Source organism: Meriones unguiculatus, chromosome 6 (assembly GCF_030254825.1).
Source record: "Meriones unguiculatus strain TT.TT164.6M chromosome 6, Bangor_MerUng_6.1, whole genome shotgun sequence".
Classification (NCBI taxonomy): Eukaryota; Metazoa; Chordata; class Mammalia; order Rodentia; family Muridae; genus Meriones; species Meriones unguiculatus.
The window spans coordinates 5,628,823-5,653,782 of NC_083354.1; the positions used below are offsets into that span (position 1 = coordinate 5,628,823).

Genomic DNA, 24,960 nt, shown 5'->3' on the forward strand with positions numbered 1-24,960 from the left:
AAGCTTCTAGACTCTGAAGCAAACTCCTCAGACATGACTGACAACAACCTTCCTGACCATTGCTCAGCAGACCCTTCCCTTTCAGTTATACAACCCTGGACCTGCGTAGGTCCCGGTGTCTGTCCCTCAGTGTTAACGGCACACCCCCAGGTGCCCCAGCAGTGAGCTGTCTGGACTTACGCTGCAGGCTTTGCTGACATGGCATGCTCACCCAGTGACCCGTGGAAATCCAAGTAAAGATGCCTGTAGCTTTCACAGGCCCTCTCGACCTCTAGGGAGTGGATCAGAAGACAGGCTAAATAAATCACACTGCACTTGACTCGGGTCTAGACCCTGGTCGGTGGCAGTGGCCTCCAAACAAACTTTCGTGCCTCCACTCCCTTGTAGGATTAGTTCTTTCCCAGGAGGACGACAGTTAATTTATGTGATTAAGTGGCCCTGTTGGAGTCTGTCCATAGGCTTCCAACATGTCACCTCTTGTTTAAATTCCAAGTGTGCATAGCTGATGTGGCTCTATGGGACCTCTGGACTCACTTGCAAATGAGGAGGCATAATCAATTTGAGGTGTGGGTTTTGTTTTGTTTTGCTTTTTAATTGAGATTTAATATGTACAACTGTGGGCAAGCAAGTTTAATTACAGACAAATTAAGCACACACAGAGGACAGGGAGGACCTGGGGGTGGCAGGGCAGGCGCAGACTGGCCTGGCTGTAATCAGAGTCCTGCCAGGTGCGAGTCTTAGAAAAATGACTTAGCTTCTCTTCCAGCCTCAGTTGCCTCATGTGTGAGATGAGCCCAGGACCTTTTCTATGGGCTCACGGGGACTTAAGGAGGGTGACACAGTTAAGACGCTGCTGGACTGTTTCTTTCATCCAAGCACACTTACTTTTCTTCCTCTGCCCAAGATGTGACCTTGTGCAAAACTACCAAGTGACTTCTAGCGTTAATCCCAGAGATGGGAGAAGATCACCGACCCAAATCATCATGGCCAAATTAATTAAAGCAAGCAATTAATTAAAGCAAACATTTTTTATTCATGAACACCGGCTGCCTCATCCTAAGGCAGGGTTTGAGAGCTCACCATTGGCTGTGAGGAAGACAAGGCATTTATAGCTCAGGGGTAGAGGGCTTCCAAATAGAGGATTTGGAGGGCAAAACAGGTGGGGTACAGGCACAGAACAGAAGCATAACAAGTTAGTCATAACAACCTCCTGAAACAAAGACATGGTCATGAGGTGTCTAACAAGGCAGTCATAAGGTGGTCACATAACCTTATGAAACAAAGATAGGCTTGTAAGATGCTATAAATAACTTTCTGAAACAAAGACCTGATTGCCATTCCTGGAACAGGCAGTACAGAACCATTTTTAGTTAAGGCTACAGGTGGGGCACAGCCCTATCCTTGAGAAACAGAGATTTAATCACAAGCAGGAATGAACCTAGTTTGTCTTTACTATGAGATGGCTTTTAAGCCTAAGATGGAGGCAGGCTGGTTCTTCACTAGATGGCTTAAAATAGGCTACAGGTATTTGATTCAACAGGTCTTTATCTCACCTACTCCCACAGTTCAAACACATGGCTTCCTTTCTCCTAACCTGGAGTGGATGCTTGACTAATTAAGGCCTTTTCTTGTATCTCAAGTTGGAATAAGGACAGCAGGCCATATCTGGGGTATGCCCACTGGCATGTTTGTAATGGTGCAGAACCACGAGAAAGAGCACAGAACACAGACTGAATGGGTGTTGCTGCAAAAGGGTATCCCAGCGATTAGAGGCCCAGGGAATGCCACAAAAATCTCACCAGGAAACAGGGCTCACTTAAGGGCTGTACTGGGTAAGAAGGGGCTCAAAAGGCTGCCTCTAAGCGGGGATAAAAAAGAGATCAGGACACGGTGGCACAGGCTTTATAGGGGGTATATGGAGCATGTGAATAGAGAAAATAGCTAGTGGATGTGAAGGGCTGAGGGCGTGTGTGTGGGGGCGGATAGCTGGTTCCAGAACATGGGCGGTTCTTTAGTTGACTAGGGAAAATTACAACAGAATTCGACAAAAGAATAAAGATTCTTAACTCTGTGCCACAGTGAGCAGGTTGTCAAATAAAACCTGTTACAAATTTTACCTGTTGGTCCACAGAGAGTGCTAAAAATTCACTGTTTTCTAAACAAAACATCGTCCTATAATCATAAGAAACCAACTTACTCCATGGCCATATTTCACAAATTAAAGGATAAAAGATTGTAAGCTACATCTTTTTGTTTCAACTATTTCAGTATTGAAAGGTTTTTATTAATTTGTAAAAGTAATAAAAAAAACTTGTTATAAACTGCAGTAATTAAGAAAAAACAGAAAGTCCATAAACCCGCTCTCCCTCTGTAACTGCACACTAAGGAAAAACCACACGCCACCTGAGGTGGAGTCTGTCCTTCTTTCCCTTAAATCTGGTTGGTCATGTGACTTCCTCTGGCCAATGGGACACTGGCAAACCCGATACTTGGAGTCCTGAAAAGCACATGTGCCCTGCATTCTTGGAGCTATGGAGAGAACGTAGCAGCTTGATGGCATTAGCTCCACAGACACAGCCCGCTCCAGCATCCCACTATCCCATCACCCAGGGCAACAGCCAAGTGCCATTCACACTGTGCTGCCTGCCTCCTTGCCTCAGGTCACTCTTTCCCAAGTCACTCTCAATTCTCCCGCACTCCCGTTCCTGATGACACTCTACAGGACTGTACTGCAAGGTATACTAAAGCTTCCCTCATAGGAGACAGAGGCAAGCAGATCTCTGAGTTCAAGGCCAGCCTGATCTACACAATGAGTTCCAGGCCAGCCTAGGCTATATTTAAAAACAAACAAAACAAAAACCTGTTTCGACAAAACAAACAAAAACCTCATTTCCACATCAACTCACTGGCCTAGAGCCTTCTTGGGCCTCCTTGGATGACAGAATGAAGTTCCTGTTCAAAGGTTGACAACTGATCCCCATCAAGCATGGGTCCCAACTGTTAGATGTAATGACTTCTCTCTCTTACCCATGCTTCCTCCTGGATTTCCTTGTTTTCTTTTCCATTCCCCTTTGCCTCAAATGCCTACCTGCCTTCTCAGCATTTGCCTACTATTCTCCCTACAAGGCCAAAGGAAGGGCTCCCCTCCAACAGAGCATGACCTCAGCCAAGGATACTCTTCACTGACATCCTCTGAACAGCTCAAGAGCCTACTACTTCCATTCACTCTGCACAGGTCTTGTTATATACATGGCCTCAAATTCGGGAGAATGGGTCATGCTTAAGTGTCTTGCATGTTGCGTTTCTTCACGTGATGATGCTACAGAAACAACGGATGTGAAATTGCCTGGATCACAACTCAGAAATCAGGCATTCATCATATTCCTATAAAACATTCACCAATCACCTCTCTCATCTGACAATGTAAGACATAAAGGCTACTGATGTGACTTACCAGAAATAACTCAGTATGTGAGTGACAGCACAGGCAGGATTAGAACACACATCTTCTAAAAACTAAGAACCACTTCCCCATTCTGTCAAACAATTTAAATTTCACAGAGTTTATGTCATGTGAAGATACAAAGCCAAAAGCAACATGTTTCATTCCAAGAAACTACTTTTGAGATAGTAGCAAGGAATAAGTGAATACTCAAAACTTACATAAATATCTCCAGGAAACACACAACACATTTATTACCAGAGTTATGAGAACAATAGGGGAGGATGGGGGTGGGGGGAACTTACAAGCATACCTAAGTGAAATCACTAGACACAGAATACAAAATAAGTATGCTTGGTATACCAAGTAAATAGACGAGTGAAGAGAGACTGAAGAGATCAATACTCTCAGAACCGAATAATCAGTGAAGATGTGGAATAATATAGCAACACATACAAACAAAAACAACATTATTGGCTATGCCACTTCTCTTTTTTTTATTATGTATAGTGTTCTGCCTGCATGTACACATGAATACCAGTAGAGGGCACCAGATCTCATGGTTGTGAGCCATGATGTGGTAGCTGGGAATTGAACTCAAAACCTTTGGAAGATAGTCTTAACTCTTAACAGCCAGTGCTCTTACCCTCTGAGCCATCTCTCCAGCCCCACCACTTCTCCTTTTTATACTGTTCAGAATCTCAGCCAATGGAATGGTGTTGTCCACAGCAGACACAAAAGACAAGAGTCAAATATTGGTGAAAACATGTCAAAAAGGAAACTCTCCAACACTACAAACCCTCCAACACCTTTAAGGTGCTTGTCACACTGAGATCAGATCTGGCAGCCTAGAGAAATGAGGCCAAGCTCCCTGCAGCGCTCTCCCTCTCCTCTCTCTCTCTCTCTCTCTCTCTCTCTCTCTCTCTCTCTCTCTCTCGGTGAGTTAAAAGTCAGTGCTGTGCTGTGGCCTTGCTGCCCTCATCCTTGAAACTGCAAGATCAGTGTACTCTCCTGGCCCTTGTTGCATAGGCTCTGTCAGACTAAATCATGCCAAAACTTGTAAATGCCAGGGAACGGCCTCTGTTCACAGGATTTCCTGAGGTGTTTTCCCCTTGAGCACCCCACCCCCATCTATGGTGCCTATCGTACTTACTCTCTTACTTTACGCTACCTCTCTTAATGAAACTCCTTTCCATGTTTTAAGGTAAGCCTCTCTCTCCTTTCAAGGACCCATCACATCACATGTCTCTGATACAATTCTCTGTGCCTCCTAATTGGGCTTCCACCTCAAGACCGGATCATAGCCTGGAGGGCTTTTTACCAGAATAAAGCTTATAGTGAGCTGTGATTTCATGTCAGCCCTTTCCCAAACATGGATTTCTTACAAAGTACACTTGAGCAGGTGAATGAATAATGAAGATGCGGCATATAGACACAATAGAATACAAGTGTGCCATACTGGGAGGGAACTGTCATTTCAACATGCCTCAGTGGAGGTCACTATGTTAAAAGAAATAATCAAGACACAGAAAAATAAGTTCCACATGGTCTCACTCAATACAGACTCTAACAAGCTGACTGCACACAAGCTTAGAGCAGAAAAGTGACTGTCAGACACTGGGGAGACTGATGTGAGAGGCATGGGGAAAGGCGGGTCAATAAGTACCTTAGGAGGCCTGTTAGGACATAGATGGAGTGCTGGCGCTCTGGTGCATGGTGACAACTAGGGACGTTGACTGTGTTCACCAGAAGACAATTATGATGCTGGAGGACATAGGTTTTCCCTGAATAGTACCCAGTGTGCACAGTCCTGAAGCAACACATGGCTCCCCAAAATAGTAATAATTAAGCGTCTTTGATGTCATCATCTGGGAGATGCTACTGTTCATACCCCCTTCTCCTCTTATGCACTCCCTGTCTGTTTGCGGGAGCTCAAACCCATGGCCTGGAGTGTGGCTGGACAAGAGCTCTACCACTGCCTACATCTCCAGCCCCATATTCTGATCGGGACCATGAATCACATTTTCTTTTGTGTCTGGAAGTTCGTGTGGCTGCTGCATTCTACATTGTTTGCAGCCACTGCTTTCTGCATTTTTGTTTTCCTTTGAAATGAAACTAAATCCATTACTACTTTATTTATTTGTTGTTTAGTTTGCAGAGTTTTGTTAAAGGTCTGGCTTTGTGGCCTAGGCTCTCTTAAACTCACTAACTCTCAAACTCCTCAGTGCTGCCTTTACAGGAAAATGTCACCATGCCTGTCTTTCATTTATTTTTGAAATATTCCATCCTATTAATCTCTGGTTTGGTTTCAGTACAAAACTCTGATATCTTTTTTCTGAACAGCACTACATTTTGTTCCACAAGAAAAAGTAGCAGAGGACTGGGTCTCAAGAGGGAGAAAGGGGGAAAAAAGTCAGAGACTAGTTCAGATCTACGGCCACAGGCTAGTCAATCTGATGCTACTGCCAATATAGTTTTGAAGAAAAAAAAAGAAAATCACATTTTAATGCCCCCCACACACACAGAGAGAATTCAAACACACAAAAATCTTCTCCTTTGTTTCCATAAAAACACCTGCAGGCATCACCAAAGTTAGTGTGTGCCAAATAAAAAGTGCTTACAACCTCAAGGTGCAAGGAGATATGACAGAAAGTGACACCTACGCCCTACAACGTATGAATCACAGTTTCAAATGGGCAGTTATTCAAAGTTCAAACTTAAGGGGAAAGCATCTAGAAAGCGTTTCTAAGGAGAAGGCTCCATGGGTACATAAAAAGCCAGGCATGGCTGCAGATGCCTGTACCAGTGCAGTGATGGACAAAGACGGGGGTGGAGGGGTGGGGGGGTGTCACTGGAGCTTGTTGGCCACCCATCTAACCCTAAACAGCAAGTTCCAGGTTCAATGAGAAACCCTATTCTTCCAGGGAACGGGGCAGAGAGAGATACAGCCCACTCAAGATCCTCCTTTGACCTCGGAAAATGGACCTGTGTATAAGTGTACACACAAGTAGGAAACAAAAACAGACACACACATCAAAAACAAAACAAACAAACAAACAAACAAAAAACACCCCCAGGGCTGGGGAAAGCACTTGGCCAGCATGAACAAAGCCCTAGGTTCAAGTTCCAGTACTTGGGACTGAAAGAAGATAAAAAGAATAAATAGAGAAAGGTTTTATGTGGATATACAAAGATGACCAAAAAAACTAAAACCAAAGACTGAGTAAATGACATTATGAACCTTTTTTTTTTTCCTTATTTCATTACGAACCTTTTTAAAAGTTATTCCCATTGTGGACCAGGCGTGATGGCACATACCCGTAATCCCAGCACTCCTGAGACAGAGGCAGATGGATCTCTGTGAGTTCAAAGCCAGCCTGGTCTATAAATGAAACCAATTCAAGGCTACACAGAGAAACCCTGTCTTGAAACCCCCTCCCAACAAAAAAGGCATTCCCATTGTCAAAATGTCACCAAAGGACCCTTCCTTTGTCCTAAAGTCACCATCCAGAGACCCACAGGACGCACAGGTGACCTTCTCCTCTCCTTGGAGGTTTCCCAGGCATTTACTAAAAGTGTGGCATAAAATTTGCCTGGCCCTTGAACGATCTCTGACACCACTCCAGCTTCGGGCTGCATCTGGGCTGGACCTCACCTACCCTCCCTCCTTCCTTCCCCAGCACCTAAGATCCAGCCCAGCTCAGACTCTAGAGTCTCAGTGAGAGAGGACCAGCTTGGTGGTGCTTATGTTTGAATACTCCCATCTGTCACACAATGATACTTTTATAAAACAAGAAAAAGAAAACCTAGAAATGTAAAGTAACAAAGAAAACCCAATGGAAGCTGCCAGTTTCCATCACACCAGTGGAGAAACTAGAATTACCCTGGAGAGTTGCTACAGAAGTTCCCAAGTGACTCTCCTCAGCTGCCACACTTAACTATCTTCACCCACACGGCCTGGGGACTGTTCAGAGAATCCTCTGTGTCTTCCTTGGATGCTTCTTCCCAACTACACTCTCCTTTCATTACCCATCCTTCCTATTTTTTTACTCCTATTTACTTATTCCTCATGGCGAGTTCCAAATGCACAGGGTCCCTCAGGTGGCTTTACTGCAAGGTCACAGATGACCTTATTCTCCAAGAGACATGTGCTCATGTCCGAAGGAAGTCTGGGTTGTCATAACTGCTACTGTTACCATGCGCAGGCCATTTCCCCAAAAGAACTCCCTGGCCTAAAGTTCAACTGAGAGGATGAAAACCTTACTTATGTTGACTCTACCCACTAGATCACCTCCTTCATCAAACTCCTATTACAACCACAGTCACCATGACCTGGCATTTCGTGACCTACAGTCTGACTACTGAGTAACACCAGTAAGCTTCTGGCCCTTTCTACCAATTTAACCATAAATTCCTCTGGACAATAGGGTTAGCACTGTCACCTGTGCATCCTATGGGTCTCTGGATGATGACTTTAGTATTGCTGTCTCCTTTCTCACCTCTGGGCTGCAATATGCTTGGTCTCTGCTTTCTCTGAAACCTGGACCACTCAGTGATGTGACATTAGCAGAAACAGAAAAAGAAAGATGTGGGTGGGTTGGCTTTTACTGTTTTTACATTTTCTGTCAAGATTACATGTTTACTTCCTTAAAAAAAAAAAAAAAGCAGCCAAGCATAAAATATGAATTTACGATGCCACTATTTGGCAAGATTCTCTCTGCAAATTATATACAACTCATACATGTGCTTCTTGTTAATTAGAGGATACTGTGTGGAGGAGCTGTTCCAGCGGAATCTGCTAAAATCGTCAAAACCCTGCCACTGGGAGGAAATCCTGCTGACGACGGTAACTTCCACAGCACGCTACAGTGCCCAAGGCAGCACCTTCAAAAGTGGTTCTGCAACCCTGTTTCTGAAGTTCATTGTCCCCATCTCTCAGCCAGTCAACTGGTAGCTGTGTGAAGAGTGACTAAAGAGCTGATTAACAACTATTTACAGCTGAAAGATAACATGGGGGACAGCAGATCATTTTCATAATTATGTTTTATATACAGTAATTACAGGCTGTGATCTGTTCACATTTCCACAGCAGGCGTAAATTAGCACACCGGAGTGTCGATGCTCTAACCTGTCCTCTGTAGACCAGGCTTCTGTCCTGGGTTGGCCACCATCAGCTCATCAGTTTCTTCCTCCCTCCTCAGGTCACTGTGTGGTGTTGTGTGATGTGATGTGACGTGACATGACATGACATGGGTCCATGTTTTAGTGTTTGTGTGTGTACATGTTTTAATGAAGCTCAGTTTGGCTTGGACTCATCACTCTGATGCCTCAGTCTTCTAAGTGGTGGCATCACCATACCCAGCTTAGTACTGCTTCTCCAGGGAAAAGGACAACCTGTCAACTTCAAATGGACTCCTATGCAAACTGCCTCCAGCAGCACTGATGGACAGCTCAAATCTCCATAGGAACATGCTCTGCCCACAGGCAACTCTTAACATCTGCATCCCAGGTGGAAGTGGTAGCCACCTTTGACTTGCAAGTGCTTCTGAATTCTGGTCTCTACCTTAAACTTCACTACATCTTCAGCCTTATTCTACCAATTTAACCATAAATTCTCTAACCCATTTTGACCCAAGAGTAGAAAAATTAAAATGAACAAAAGAGACAGACAGTGGGGAGGGGGAAATCCCGTGTCTTCAGGATCCAGACTTTCACGGTTGCTGATGAGCTCCTAGATGTGCTAACTATCACATCCTATGCAAAACCCAGGTCTCTCTAATCAAGTGATACTACAGGGCTCATTGATCTGTAAGACAATGAGCAGCAGAAATGCATGTACCTTACGGGGAAAGTACAAGAGAGAGCTTAAAGCTAATGATCAAGCAAAGAACACAAGTCCAGTATCAAAAACAAAACAAGAGGAAGTTGAAATGAACTACCTCTGGACAAAGAGGGAGTGTCTAGAAGCATTACAATCGAAGGTTGAAAGGAAGAGGCCCCATCTTGGCTGAGTCAAGAACAAATGAGCAACCTTCTCCAGGAACTAGAGACTGGGGCTCTCTCTATCATCTAACCACAGAGGTGGTGTTCTAGTTTTCTTCTTTAAACTCTCCATTTAAGAAGTCCTTCCAAAATACACAACATATGTTCCCTATTTGGAGCCAACCACGTTGAACCCAACCTGATTTAATCTACTCTGGAACACCCAGGATTTTTTTTTTCTTTTTGATGGGGCATGCTGACATTCTCAGAGGCCATTAATATGTAAAACTCTGATGCTTTCCTATGCACACTAACCTAAAATCATGCCCCAGAAGTCTACAGCTCTGCCCTTAGAAGGCAGCTGCCAGTTCTCAGTGACCACCTGACTCAGCAGTAGCTCTGAGCTCTGCCTGTCATTACACTGTAAGCCAGGGCATCTGAGCTTCTGGGCAGCTGAGCAGGCAGGCCTGAGGGCAATGAAGTCAACTGCCTCCTTTCCACGCCTCCAACTTTACCCTGCATGGGAGTTCTAGAAGACTAATACTCAAATAGAAGTAATAATGTAATAAACTGTCTTCATAACACAGATTCTTCAAGCCATTTATTTAAGAAGCAGTGAAATAAATCATGTCCCTGAAGCCTTTACATTTCAAAGCAGACTCTATTTGCAAATTCATTTCTGCTCTTCTCTGGAGTGTTCATAAACTCTTGATTAGCTTTTTACTCATAATACAATGTTTCGGAAACACTTTCCTTGTATCCATTAAAATGCCAAGTTCTCTGATAGAAAATCTGCAAGAACAAAAGAGCCACAGACCAGTCCCTGACCCAGAAAAACTTAGAATTCCCATAAATCATGGGTAGAAAGCCCTGGGAACTGGCCCACCAGTGGCAAGGTAGCCTAAGAGAAAAGAGCCCTCCAAGTTTGGAGAGCAAGAAGGGAAAGAGGCAAAGGACAGAAAGGCAAACAGTCCGGCATTACGCTTTGAAGAGAGGAAAGAATGGGACTGGGTGTCACATAGGGAGTTAACAGACAACACAGAGAGGACCATGGGATCAGCCAGGGTGGAGGAGGAGGCTGGTGTATTTATGGTGGGAGAAAGCTGCACAGAGAGCCCAGAAACAGGTCAGACTGCCCAAGCACCAGGCATCTGGGTGTTCAGCATTGTGGGCCAATGGGACTTTGTCAGGCTTTCTGAACCTTACGGAGACTTCATCTTACTAACAAATGACTTTCTTAAAAGTGAAAACAGAATTCAAAGGGTAAATTATTAATCATCTCATCTCTGTTAATTATCTCTTAGAACCAGGCATTCACTAGTAAAAGGTCAAAATGAGACTACGCATGCAGTCTTGCTCTTAACATACAGAATATGAGCGGAAAAGGGTGTCTCAGGTCTAAAGCAAAGGGCCACCGTGAGGCAGGCAAGTCACACCCATCCACTCCAGTTCACAAACTTATATGAAATATTTGGGGGAAGAAAAAGTCTTTTAGCTTTCCATTGGAACCTTTTATTTAAACATTCCTAGAATCTAAAAAAGACAGTTGGGATCTTAACTCAAGAGACACCGTTTCTGTGAAGCTCTCTCTCAAGTGAACATATCTGTCCCTGTGCCTTACTCAGAGGACAGATAAGCTTATGTTTAGCTTCCACATGACCCCACGTTGCCCTTGAAGTTCAGGAGGGCTGATCATGGCACACTCATTCTGCATACTGAATGTGAACACTAGACACTCAGAGTACTCATAAGCACAAAGGACTCAAAGAACTTCGAAATATGTATCTCTTACAGGTTTGATCCATTATTCACAGCGGTTTACGTGAAATGGAAGAAGAAACTGAAAACTCAGAACTACAAAAAAGCTTTAAAAAAAAACAACAAGCAAAAACACTTCTTAAAAAAACAACCTTATTGGTCATTAGGAAGAGTCAACTCAAAAGTCACACCAGCATCCCCCTCCTCAACCACGAACATGCCTAACATCAGGAAGACAAGGCCAGGTGTGGTGGCTCATGCCTGTGATCTCTGCATTTGGGAGGTGGAAGCAGGAGGATTGGGAGTTCAAGACTATCTTCAACTCTATGGTCTGCATGCATGTTGAACCTGTGCCTCGCAGGCCACATGCCCCCAAGGGCAGCCATGAAGATGCTCAACACAAAATCTTAAGTTTACTTAGAACACGAGCATTTTTTGTAATTTTTTTAAAAACTTGATTTTGTGGTTCTTGACCGTGAACTCTGCAGATGACAATTTCATGTTACAATATCAAAAGGGTATTTTCGTAATGTAGTGGTTATCAGCCTGGCCACACACAATATCAAAAAGGGTGGACATGACTGGTAGTTCAAGGCCAGCTTAGGTTACAGGGGACCTTGTCTCAAGAAAAAGAAAAGACAACTGAGAACTGGAGTTTGCAATGATGCAGAGACAGGGACCCCCTACACTGCCAAAACAAATGTAAAATGGAGTGATTTTGAAAACAATTTGGCAGTAACAAAACATTAAACACAGACTTACCCGAGAAACCACTAATTCTATTCCTCAGTATACCACAAACACATGCACACAAGCTCTTACACACAAATGTTCATAGAGGCATTATTCATAATGGCAAAAAAGTGAAAGCAGCCCAAATAGTCACCAACCAGCCAACAGAAAACACGATGTTATGTATTGAAAACAGAACATCGGCCATAGAAAGAATGCTAGCATATTCTACAACATGGGTGTACCTTGAATACACTGTGCTAAGTGAAAGAAGCCAGACACAGGGGGTCCATACTGCATGACCGTACCCACACAAAATGTCAGAAAAGGCAGGGAGCCAGAAGGCAGGTGAGTGATTGTCAGGAGCAAGAGGAAGGAGGCAAAGGAGAGAGAATGGCAAAGGACATGTGCTGTCTTTCTGAGGTGATGACATGTTCTGGAATTAAATAATTGTACAACATAGTGAGCACATTAAACACCAAGTAAATGCCCAGTTTTAAAAGGTGAATTTTGCAGCTGGACGTGGTGGTGCACACCTGTAATCCCAGCACTTGGGGAGGCAGGGGCAGGAAGATCTCTGTGAATTCGAGGCCAGCCCAGTCTACAAAGCGAGTCAAAGACAGCCAAGGCTACACAGATAAACCCTGTCTCAAGAAACTTTAAAAGAAAAAAAGTGAGATTTGCAGTATGTGCATTACACCTCGATTAAAACAACAACAACAAAAATAATAATACAACAAGAAATCTAAGCTCAGAAGCATTAAGAACCTTGCTCAAAATCAAAACTAAAAGAAACCACTGGAACTACACCCCTGTGGCTCATAGCAGCAGCCCCTACAAGAGCCAGGACAATGTTATGAGCAAGAAAGCTATGTAGCCTCACACTAGGCATTTCACAGTCATGCACACTCCTCAGATTCCCTCCTTCTTTCTTTCCTGCCTCCCTTTTCTTCCTTCATTTCTTTTTTTTCTTTTTGAGCTCTGGTAACCAGGGTTGTTTCCAAACTCAAGATGCCCCTGCTCCTGCCCCTGCCCCTGGGGTACTGGCTGGGAACAACATCACTGAGCCCTGCTTGCTCACTCTAAAGCAAGCTGAGTCCTCTTAGGCTGAAATGTTATCCTGTCCTCTGTTCCTATAGGCAGAGCAGTACTCTCAACAGGGAGGGGGTGCTTTTACCTTAGCCATTTCAGTATGTCTGGAAACATGTTAGCTGTCTGGCACTGGGGCCAGGGTGACCCAGCAGATAGAATCCACACAGACTGCTAGAATGCACAAGACAGTTGTCACACAAGAAAGAGCCACCTAGCCCAAAATATCAATAGTGACACTGTGAGTACCCGGAAGAGGGTCTGATCAAAGTCTGTCCTTGAGAACAACCATCTCAGAGCAGTAGTTCTGTGCGAGTGTAACTTCGAGACCGGCACCCTACTGGCACCATGTTCAGAGCGCTTACTTTTGTTCCCATAACAACCCACACACACTGTCTGAACACACTGCTTTTGTTTAAATGGGTGTTGGGTAGTTAACACAGAGCAATGGAGTCCACCGACATTTTAACGAGCATTTGGGTCTATTATGTCCTTTACAAAACTGGCTCCATACCTATCAATGTAGTCTTGGGTTTCCCAATTTTGACAGACATACATGCTCACTTCTATTATTAAAAGAAAAGCACAATGGCAAACAGTTCAGAGCTGGGAAAACTTGGGAAAAGCAGGGGGCTGTGCAGACATCAAGGGTGTAATCCCTGATGGAGGAACCATCCACACAGCTCTGGGGGACTTGCGCCATGCTGCTACGGTGAGGTGAGGTATAAAGGCCACAGGACTCCTTCACTCGCCTCAGGAAGAGACTATCCTGATGATGTTTTTGTGGCACAGACATCTCACAGCACCTAAAACAGATTTGCTCAGTATTTCCAAAACTCTGTTAACTCAACATGAGGTTTTCAGACCATAATCCAGTCGGAATTCTTTCCTCGGTTGAATCCTAATAGCTCTTTAAAGTCGAAGAATCATGAAGACGAGAGAATGATTACTGCACGAAACTTAAATGACACTCCTACTAATAACAGTGGCTATTTCAACAAGCTCTAATGGCTTTATAAACGGACTGTGAGATACAGGGAGATAAAGACCCTCTCGGGCTCCTTGTCCGCTGGGGTACCAGAGCCAAATCCCAAACCCTGGTTTTCTGTTCCTAAAGTCTGTTTTCTTTTCAGGCCCCCTCTGACTTGCATCAGATGAATTTCTTCTCGGAAGCTTAAAGAGTTCGGAGAACAAACTACATGTAAAGACCCCGCTCACAGAGAGAGATGGGTGACCATAAAAGCTAAGGATCGTCAACAGTTAATGGAGCAGATGAGGCTCACCAGCAGCAGCAGCCTCTTTGGTGATCACTCCTGCTCTCTCAGGCGTGTTGGTCACATCTTTCCCCTTGCACGAGAAGGGAGTCCATGTTCCTCCAGGCCTTCGATCACCAACAGCTTGGACTGGCCCACTTTCTATCTCCCCGCTTGCATTGAACTCCCATTGCAGGGCAGGCTGCAGTACACTAATAAATTCTGCCCCTTGGCTACTGTTTTTGTACAGCAGTGGTCAGGTGATGGAAATTCACTCTCCTCAGAACCAAAGGTCCAAGGCAGAAAAGAGGAGGGCACCAATCTCTATGACCACCTGACCCAGCAGATCACCTAATGCCCAAAAGGCCCCAGTATATCAACTGTTCCTACCCTTGACCTCATCTCCGGGTTCCAGACATTCCACCAATCCCTCTTCTCCCTTTTTACCCTATTCCCCTCCATCCCATCCCACCCTCTCCAACTTGACACATGAAGTCAGCTCTACTTGGCTTTGTCACACACAACAGTACAATCATATTTTAGGCAAATCACGTGTTTAAGTTTCTTGTCACTCAACAAAACATTAAACAGTCCGTTCAGCTGTTCTCCCCTTTAATCTGATTTCTTCCTCTGGGATAGAGACAGGGAATATGAACGATTATTGCATCTCATTACTTTAAGAAATACAAGTAATAAACACCAAGTCCCCTGGCACTTCCTAACATGGTATAAATGGTAGTCACTATTGCTGTTTTGAAACCTTACCTTTTCCATTTCAAACCATATTCCTTTCGACATTTGCCGGCTTCTGCAGAAGCACAGCCATTGCTTTCTCCTGCCCTATGGACACCGTGCCTATAACTACCTGCTGAGTAGCAATATGGGGACTCTGGAACTGCTCCTTGAGGATGCTGCCCCATCCCACTGTAAAGCTCAAGCCTGCACTCTCTAGTTATGCTAGTCAGCTTGATGGTTTAGCACAAAATGTGTTCTCCCAGTGTCCAGTCAGGAGCTCTTCTGATGAGCAACATGACAGTGGGAAAAGCATAGGTCACAGAACTAAAGGACAAGGCTTAGAACCAATGAGCTGAACGATCTCAACATATGTGACCACCCTGTGCCTTGACAGTCTCATCTATAAAACAGGTATAACAAATCGCAGTTTACAGGATGCTTGCAAGGATTAAATAGAAAAACACAACCCATCACTCAAAACAGGAACTGAAGCAGAACCCCTGAGGAACACTGCTTACTAGCTTGCTTCCTTGGACTGGCCTAGCTTCCTTTGGAGAGCTCAGGACCACCTGCCTGAGTAGGCTGGATCCTCCCACTTCAGTTACTCATTCAGAAAATGCTCCATAGGCCAATCTCATGGAGGCCATTCCTCAACTGAGTTTCCAGACGACTCAACTCTGTATCAAGATGACAGAATGGAGCGGCACATTCAGTTTTCATCAGTGGCACCTATGATTCCGACAGCCATTCCTCTAACCATGTGTGCACGGCCTAACCCATGGATGAATACGTGTGTGTAGGGGTTGAACATAAACCAAATCTAAAATTAAGTATGTTAACACATACTCTGTACAAATGCTCTTTCTTTCTTTCTTTCTTTCTTTCTTTCTTTCTTTCTTTCTTTCTTTCTTTCTTTCCTTTCTTCCTTCCTTCCTTCCTTCCTTCCTTCCTTCCACAAAGTAAATACTAAGAAAGTGTAGTGCTGGGAAGTTAGCTCGGTTTGTGAAATGTTCATTGTGAAAATCTGAGAGTTTGCACTATGTTGGGTTTCAATCCCCAGAACCTATCTGGAAAGTCTGAGTGGTAGTACGTACTTGTAAACCGTGGCCCTAGTATGGCAGAGAAAGGTGGATCCCTGGAGCTGGCCAGTCTGCCTCACCTCTGAGGGAGACCCAAGACTGCCACAGAAAACAAACAAAAGCAACAAAAAATAAAATGGAGACTGATGGTCCTGGAAATGACTGAAGGTTTGTCTCTAGCCTTCACGTGCACAGGCATGCCACGAGCACCACACGTGAACACACATATTCTCTCACATTTCTCTCTCTCTTTCTCTCTCTCTCATATAACTCACACTCCTGTCAATCAGGGTTCCAGGCTTATGGAGGAGTCATCTCTCACTCAAAGGAACACAACCGTTAAAGCAAAGCAGCAGCGAACTGCTGAGCTACAGGCCACAGGGGAATGCACAAGTTAAGTAGCCCGCATCCCGTGCCTGTGTTGGCTATGTTGACTATGGCTGCTACTGTTTTCTTTGCTTTTTTTTTTTTTTTTTTTTTAATTCCAGGCTGGAATGCAGCAATAGCTGTTGCCTTACATCTGACATTTACCAAACGCCACTGATCTGACCTGTCCAGCAAGCTACTTAACTGGGCCTTTCATTCTCAACCCTTCACTCCAGCTCACTAGATCCACAAGGGCAAAATGCCACTTCCAAGCACTGGGCCACCAGCCACTGGGAAGTAGGAAACACCCACAGTCAGAATCGGCTACTTCAGTCATAGCCAACACGGTGCTGCTGTTCTGGGAGAGCCAAAGCGGTGCTGGCCAGGGGCCACCAAGGTCCACAACAATGCAGACACACCCTGATGCACACCTCGCCCTGTGCCCGACCGGCAGGGGTCAGTTCCAGGAAACCCCTCCTTAAATTCTGCCAGGCACTGAGCCAGATCTGAATAGTCAGATTCCCTTGGGAATAAGCTGTCAGTGGTGACAGATGGACCAACAAAACTGTCACGTTTGGGGGAGGGGGCAGCACTTGACTACGACATAGACCCCCGAAGGGCCTCTGTATGTAGATGGGCCTGTAATTCAGCTTTCAATTCTACTGCAAAGTTGTCAGAGTCCAGGAAGGAAACATTCAATTAAATGCTTTTCTGAGTTTGATTTCTTTTTTTAGAGTTTGTGGGGAGAAAAGCAACCTAATATATGAGAGATAACACCTCCAACTCTTCAAATTATGACAACAAGCTCCTGAGTCAGCAGCAACTGCGGGTGGGCAGGCACAGATAAGCCTATTAAGGGAGGAGACAGAGGGAAGCTGCAGAGACACAGATTATTCAGTAGCCAGCCAGCTTAGCCCTCCAGTCTCCTGTCCTCCCTTCCTACCCCACCTCTCCAAACAGCAGTCATCCCTATAGCCGGCCGAGGCACATGCTGATTGCTGTTCAAAAACCACTGACCATAAGGCTCAATGGCACATTCTTAAGCTACAGCTAGGAAGAAGACCCCTCCTCCAAGGCAAACGTTCCTAATCAGAAGCAGCAAAAACTCCCTTAAACGTGTTAGCCCATTAACCATTTAGATATATTTTGCTTAGACGTTTGAAGGTTTGAAGTCAACTTCAGGCTGTCCCTACAGCTCAGTGTCCTGCTAAAAAAGTCCACTTCACTCTGACACAGCATGGCAGAAGAGGGAGTATTCATATAGGAAAAACAGAAAGCCACAGCTCATAAACAAACTGGGATCCCAAGACAACTACCTTCATCCCCATCTAGGGCGGCCCCCCAAATGACCATTTAACCCCTTCCCACTAAGCCCCATCCCCTCTGGTAGGGGGACAAATCACCTTCCAAACCATAGCAACCCACAAAATCGGGAGATTTTCACTAAATTTCTGACTTGAGAAGTTAAAGTGCTCTTTTGCATAATGGATAAGCAGTATAAGATCAATGTATGAAAAGCAATGAATAAGTACTGTGATTTAAATCAGAATGTAAGTGTCTCACTCTACAGCTACAGTGACCCTAACCCCAGGAAATCAGTTCTCATCAAAGGCCTGTCGGGCCCAGAAGGGTTACCTTCCCACTCACAGCTACAAACTGACCTGACTTGTTTTTGAGTTTTTCCCCTCCTAGGTATTCCAAAGATAATTTTATAATTTGGATTTGAAAGACAGAGTCATTAATTGGAAGACAAATAAGTCGGCCTTTTATTATGTATTTGTATTAGAAAGGAGGGTCAAGGAGGATTTTTGGGTAGAGAAGCTGACAGAGAATTTGATAAATTAAAAAGAAAAGCCAAGCACATAAACATGACAGGGTTTGGCTGCAGGAGGGTGAGAGGTGGGACATAGTTCTTGTTCCCAAACCTTCAGAACTGCAATGGGCCTATGTGTTCTGAGTGTGGTCATTCATTTGTTTTTCGTTTTTAAATATTTTAATGTATTATTTCACAATTTTATATATGTTCTATGATTTTATATAACATACTTTGCTCATATGAACCCTCCATTAGCCCCACTTACCCATCTCATTTCTGCTTAGTCCTTTCTTCTTCCCAAAGACTTCATCTCCTGCCTTCATGTTGTGTGTGCACGCATTGTTGTGTGTGCGTATGTGTGTGTTCCACCGGGTTTGATGAGGGTTTCTTGAATGAGCAGGTGGGAGATTATTTAACAACAAATGGGTCTCTAGCCAGCAGGTATACCACTGAAGAAAACAACTCCCTCTCCCTTAATAGTCTGCTGAGTTTTTATAAACTGGCCTTTGGCAAGTGAGTAATTTCCTGATCTCATTTTTAAAATCTTCATTTCAAAACATAATACTTAACATTTCTGTATATGTAATGATCAGTAAATCAGGCCAATTTTATTTTAAGCAGCAAAACCTCTTGATAAATATAGACTTTCTATTCTGTGGTGCTGTTCTAATCTGAGGAAAATACAATTCATTCCAAAACATTTTATAAAAAAACTAAATGTGCTCTGGACAGATTGCTTAGAGGGCAAAGTGCTCCTTTCATACAACTGAGAGTCTGAGTTTGCATCTCTAGCACTTGTGTTTAAAAACAAAACCAAAAGAGCCAGGCATGTTGACGACTACCTGTAATCCCAGTAAACCCAGTAATTACAGATTACTACCTGTAATCTCTCTTGCAAGGAGAGACAAGAGGAGCCAGGAGGATCTCTGACTCTCCCTCGCCAGGCTGGCCAATCGGTGAGCTCCAAGTTCAATAAGAGATCCACTCTCAAAAAGTAAAGCGGAGTGTGATAAAGGCAGACCCCCAAGGGACCTCCACATTCATGTGTGTGAACTCCTGCACACCATATAAAGAAATCCCATTTACTCAGGAGCTCACACTGCTTCCACTCAACTTTTCAGTCTTTTTCATAACAGTTGCTCTCCTTTTTCGTGGTCCCCCCCCCCTTTTTTTAACTGAAAAACAGTACAAGATTCATGTAGCCTTACATTCGGCCTGGGGTGTGGAAACCACCCTGAGCTTCGTATCACAAATCCTTGTGGAGAGGAAGCTTACCCAGATGGTTTGAAATGCTGACTCTAAGTACCTAACACAAATGGATTAAAAAGTCCCTAACTTCACAAAGGATCCATGCTCTTGATTATACTCAATATGGACAAGTTTAAGTGCTGTGGTTGAATGGAAAGGAATGTCAAAATTGGCAAACATTAAAATGTACTAGAAAACCTGAGGCCAGGACTTCCCTTCTGATGGTAGCAAATCTCCATTCCGATCAGCAAACCTCACATACAGACTACATGTCCACACAATTTGCTAGCTAGCTGTTAACTTTAAAGTGTAAGAAACCTGCCCAGAATCTTTCCAGTTAACAACAACAACAAAAATCTATCAGTCTAGATAGCTCAACCCTCAGAATGGACAGCGCTCTAACCTGAATTAAGTGAACCTCAAAGATACTGAAGACCAATTTCTGGTACTTGTGAACGTAACCTTATTTGGAAAGAGGATCTTTGCAGACACTCCTTAGGATGAGGTCATTTGAGTAGGCCCTACAGCAACATGCTTAACTCCAAAAAAAAAAAAAATGAGCATTTTGAACACCAAGACAGACACAGGCATGCACACAGGAAGAATGCCACATACACACAAAGGCTATCAGGGTGACACATCTTCAGGCCAAGACATGCCAACGGTTGCCAGCAGAAGAGAGGAGCACATTCTCCCTCAGAGTTCTCAGGAGGCCGACACTTGCATTTCCAACCTCCATCAGCAAGAAAACTGAGACCTATTTCCGATCAAATCAAGACCCACAGCCCTGAAAAACAAATGCAGACTCTCCCTGCCTCTATGCCCTTGGGCCCTCAAGTTATTCTTGCTTCTTTTGAGTTCTTCTTACACAACCTCATTCTGAAGCCTGATCCTCACTCTTGCGGTGCCCTGCAGCACTGTCTCTGGCTAGTGAGCCACTGACCCATAGGGCAGCTATTTGTGTCCACAAACCTGCAAAGTGCAGGATGTCAACATCCCCAATGTGCACACACCCTCTGGGTATAATGTACCTGAGGACAGAGACCACAGAGAGAATTTCTGCTCTAAAAGCTGTCAATCAGGGCTTGAATCCAGGTCAGGGGACCAACTGAACATGATCTGGTTCTGGTCTGAGTCAGCTCTCTTCAGCATCTTCTGTGACGTGGCAATAACTATCTTGCCATAGGACAGTGAAAGACCCAAGAAGGTGAAGGTCCTCAAGGGCCCAAGCGTCTGCACGCTAGCTCCTGTGAGAGTCAAGCAACCTGGCATAGAGCCCAGTTACCGCGCATGGTCATGCCCTGACTTCATAGCTTTCGGACTCTTTTCTGAGGCTTTCTTACAGAGGAATCTGTTCTCCAGGGGAACAGCAGCCTGAACTGGTAATTGCATGGTTAAGGTAATAATCATTCATGCACAGCGGCAAGGACACGTCGCACAGCGGCAAAGAGCAAGGCACCTCTGAGCACTGTGTCTGTCCTCCCCCTTCACACCCACCCTCACTTTAATACAATGCGCAGGCCACAGCAAGCTCTGCACTTCCAAGCTTTCCTTCCAGTGTCTTCATCTCTTGTTCCCAAACGCTGACTCTCCTGTGTTCAGACATGTGTGATACACTGCTGTCTCGCCCATTTTCCCCTGACTCATGAAAGCATCCCTCAAGCCACCATCACTGACTCCATGGTCTGCCTGCCAAGTCTCTGGGCTTGATGAAGACAGCAATGCTTTGGGCTGTCTATTCTCCTGAGCGTCCTAGCATATAGTACCACCTGACTTGGTACTAGGGTTAGGGCTCAGTGGGTAAGAGTGCTTGCAGCACAAACATAAGGACCTGGGCTTGAATTTCAATACCTATCTAAAAAGCTAGATACAGGAAGCATTGCACACACCTGTAACCCAAATGCTATGGGCAGCAGCAGAGATAGGAGGGTTGCTGGCCACCAGCCTAGCTCCAGATTCAATGAAAGACTCTGTCCCAAAGAAACAGGGTGGGGAATGACAAAGCAGGACATCTCATGTCCTACTCTGGCCTCTGCAGGCTGGCATATACAGTAGCACACACACACACACACACACACACACACACACACAGAAGTAGAGAGCCTGATATTTCATTTGCAGTGTTTAAAATAAGCATATGCACCAATCAATCAATCAATGCAGGAATCTGGCTTTTCCACTTACATCTCAATGTGCACTGACAGCATAAATGACATTAGGGCAAATCATTTCACCTCTATGCCCACGTTTCCTTCTGTGAACCTGTGTGGTTGGATTTCACTTCTGTGTATTTGGATTTCCTTCCAACTCTCAACTGAGCCACAGAACTTTAATGGATAGTAAAAACATATCATGCAAAGGCACAGCTCTCGCCTCAGCAAAGACTTTATTTGCTTTTTTGATAAGTTTTAGTCTAAGGCAAGCAGGAAGGGAGTCTTCTATCCCTTGAAGGGCACTACCCTGCTACCTGAAGGACAAACGGTTCAAGCATCAGACAAGCTGCAGACACTGAAAACATCTCCAAGATGCTGAGCTCTGTGGAGTCTGAATTCACAGGCTTCCTTTGGGGACTTGAAGAATCTATCTTGTCATCCAAAGATGTCTACAGGGGCAGCTGCTGTTCACCCCTCCTCCCCAAGCACCTTCATGTCCAGACTACGAAAATGACCTCAGGAGCCCTCTCCCACACTCCTCTCCCTGGCTAGCTGCCTCCACATGCATATTTTATGATTATAGCATATTCCCCTCCATATCTTACATCTAGCAATGCATCCCTCCAAAGCCTGTGACATTTCTGCTTGGTAAGAATGTTCCCCTGAGAGGTCTGTCCTTGAGCTGAAGGTTATTACTGAAGGTTTTACCTTTCCTAGCTGAAGTTCACACCTGATCTACGGAGTGGTTCATCAAGAAGAGAGCCACACCCTTTATTCTCCTAGGCTTCCCTGCAACACCAAGGAGCTGGGCAGGGTAGGGGCAGACCGTAGTGAGAGTTTTGGTTTCTTTAAAAACCTAGTTATGGCCAGGCAGTGGTGGTGCATGCCTTTAATCCCAGCACTCAGGAAGCAAAGGCAGATGGATTTCTGTGAGTCCTAGGCCAACCTGGTCTACAAAGTGAGGTCCAGACAGCCAGGGTAGTTACACAGAGAAATCCTGAAAAACAAAAACAAAAACAAAAACAAACAAAAAAAAAAAAACAAACCTAGTTGTGTTATATGAATATCTATTTTTTTTTAATCCCATGTGTGGGATAAGGGGCTGCCTCAGATTGTTCACAGCAGCAGACTATTATTTGCCTCCTGCACGCTCTGACGGGGGCGTGATTCTGCCAGCTGAAGACAGTTTAATTCTGGAGACTCTGGAGGGTATAAGAGAACAGGGCCCCAAGAGAGGAGGTGGGGCTGTTCCTCCTGCTGGTTCCTGCTCCTGTTGGTTTGTCAAGTGGTCAAGAGAAAAGAGACAAGAAGAAAAAATTGGAGATATGGCTGACAAGATGAAGACTGGATTTGCCCCAAGGGACTCGGTGTCCGTAATCAGCAGGCAGTAGTCTAAAAAGATATCAAGGAGCCCTCTCCCCTCTAACCTTCTGTCTCTTCTACCTGATGTTGGAAGGGGTTGGGGTGGAGAAGGCTGGTAGATATATGAAACCAAATAAAATATATTAAAAAAAAAAAAGCCAACAGCAGACCAAGGCAAATTCTGTTAAGTACATCAGTGAAAATAATCTCTTAAAATTAAAGTCACATTAACATATCTCCTGGACAAAGTTATCGGCCTCCCGTCAGGTATACACACATAATAAATCAATATTTTAAGTGATCTTTTTATGGCCCTGTTTTCTTAGAGATGAATAAAATGTCCTCAGTGTAACAGTAACATGCCCATGGTAGAATGCTGCATTACAGAGTTTTTATTTCCTAGCAAAAGCAGGCTTCACCTGGAGCTGGGCAGGATGAACAGGCATTCAACCTTCCATGTCAGTCACTCCTGCTGAAGCTCCAGAGGTCGAGGGAACCAGAAGAGGAGGATTTTCACTAAACAGTATGCTTAAATGTCCTGCCTACGGGACTTAACTAGGTCTAATTCCAGTCACATTACTTCCTTGTGGCTTAATAAACTTTAGCTAAAACCAATCTGATTTGGGAATGATACTGTTTGTTCTTCCATACACTTGCTGGTCACAGAGGGGAACAGAATAAAATGGTGCCAACAGCCAACCCAACACTGCTAGAAGGAAAACACAGCATTCCCACAAAACCTTAGTATGGCTTAATGTTGAAAGCTATACCATATTAGCTACCAACCAAGCGTTCACCTACACAACTTCATTATGGCTAAGAAATCAATATTCTTGCAGATAAGCATAAACTTTATATAAATTAGATACCAATATTACAAACAAACAAACAAACAAAAAACCTGTACATGAAGTAGAAGATAATGTTACAAAGTGGGGAGAGACTGATACTTCCTGAAAAGAGTAAGTTTTCAAACGTCAGACTGAAATGAGTAATTAGTGTTTACGGGCTGTGTCTATGTAGTAACTGAACATAACCTCCCAATCAAACCACATCAGACCACCGGATTCTGAGAACCAAAGTGGGAAAGTTCCACTTTGAAGTTAACCAGTAACTGTTCAAATGAAATAAGCTGTTATGAGCACTCACCCACATTTCCTCAGCTGACACACCAAAGCATTTTAAACGTGCAGCACAACCATGAGTGCCTCAAATCCTACATGGTGTAGGAGAGAAACTAGGGTAAAGCGGGGGCGCTGCTGGCACTAAAATTATTTCAGTTCTATGGACAAACCAGTAAATCTAAAACTTAAGTCACATAGTAGGGACAGGCAATAAACGTGTGTGCTAATGGAACTGATGAAAACAGGACACAGGATGCAGAGTCGGTCTGGATACACGCTGGATAAGACAGGTAAATTACCTCTGACTTTCCCAGCACAACTGCAGAGCAGCACTAAAGCACATGCCTTCCACAATCAATAAACTGCTTTTGAAATAATTACTGGAGCAGGTAAGTCAATGGTTAAGACCAAAAGCTCTACAGTGAGACATATACCTTTAAAATAAATCTATCTGGGAAGTATTACGTTTCATGAAGCTCAGCTTCATGAAAAATCTGTAAAAGTCACCTATGACTAAGCAATGGGAACCACAACTATGCCTGCACATACAGGTAGCTAGCATCTCCCCAACCGTTGGGTCTAGTAAAAATGGGGGTCCCTGTAGTAAAAAATTGGGTTAAGTTACAGCGATTTTTTCAAGAAGTGTTTTATTTCACCCTCTACCCCACCCACTTAAATTCTAGGACAATCTGCTTACTGGCAGGTAACCAGCCAGACTGAATTTTGAAACAATTATTCTTTTCTCTATCTATATGATTAAGTATCTCACAAAGCAGAGATGCAGTTTAACTCTCACCTGAAGTAATCAGTTCTTAATAATC

General features: G+C 44.2%; 1 protein-coding gene across 1 annotated transcript in view; it reads right to left on the reverse strand.

The window, feature by feature from the left end:
- Sh3bgrl2 (SH3 domain binding glutamate rich protein like 2) overlaps positions 1-24,960 on the reverse strand; it is a 55,240-nt gene that overhangs the window by 29,318 nt on the left and 962 nt on the right. The window lies entirely within an intron of this gene.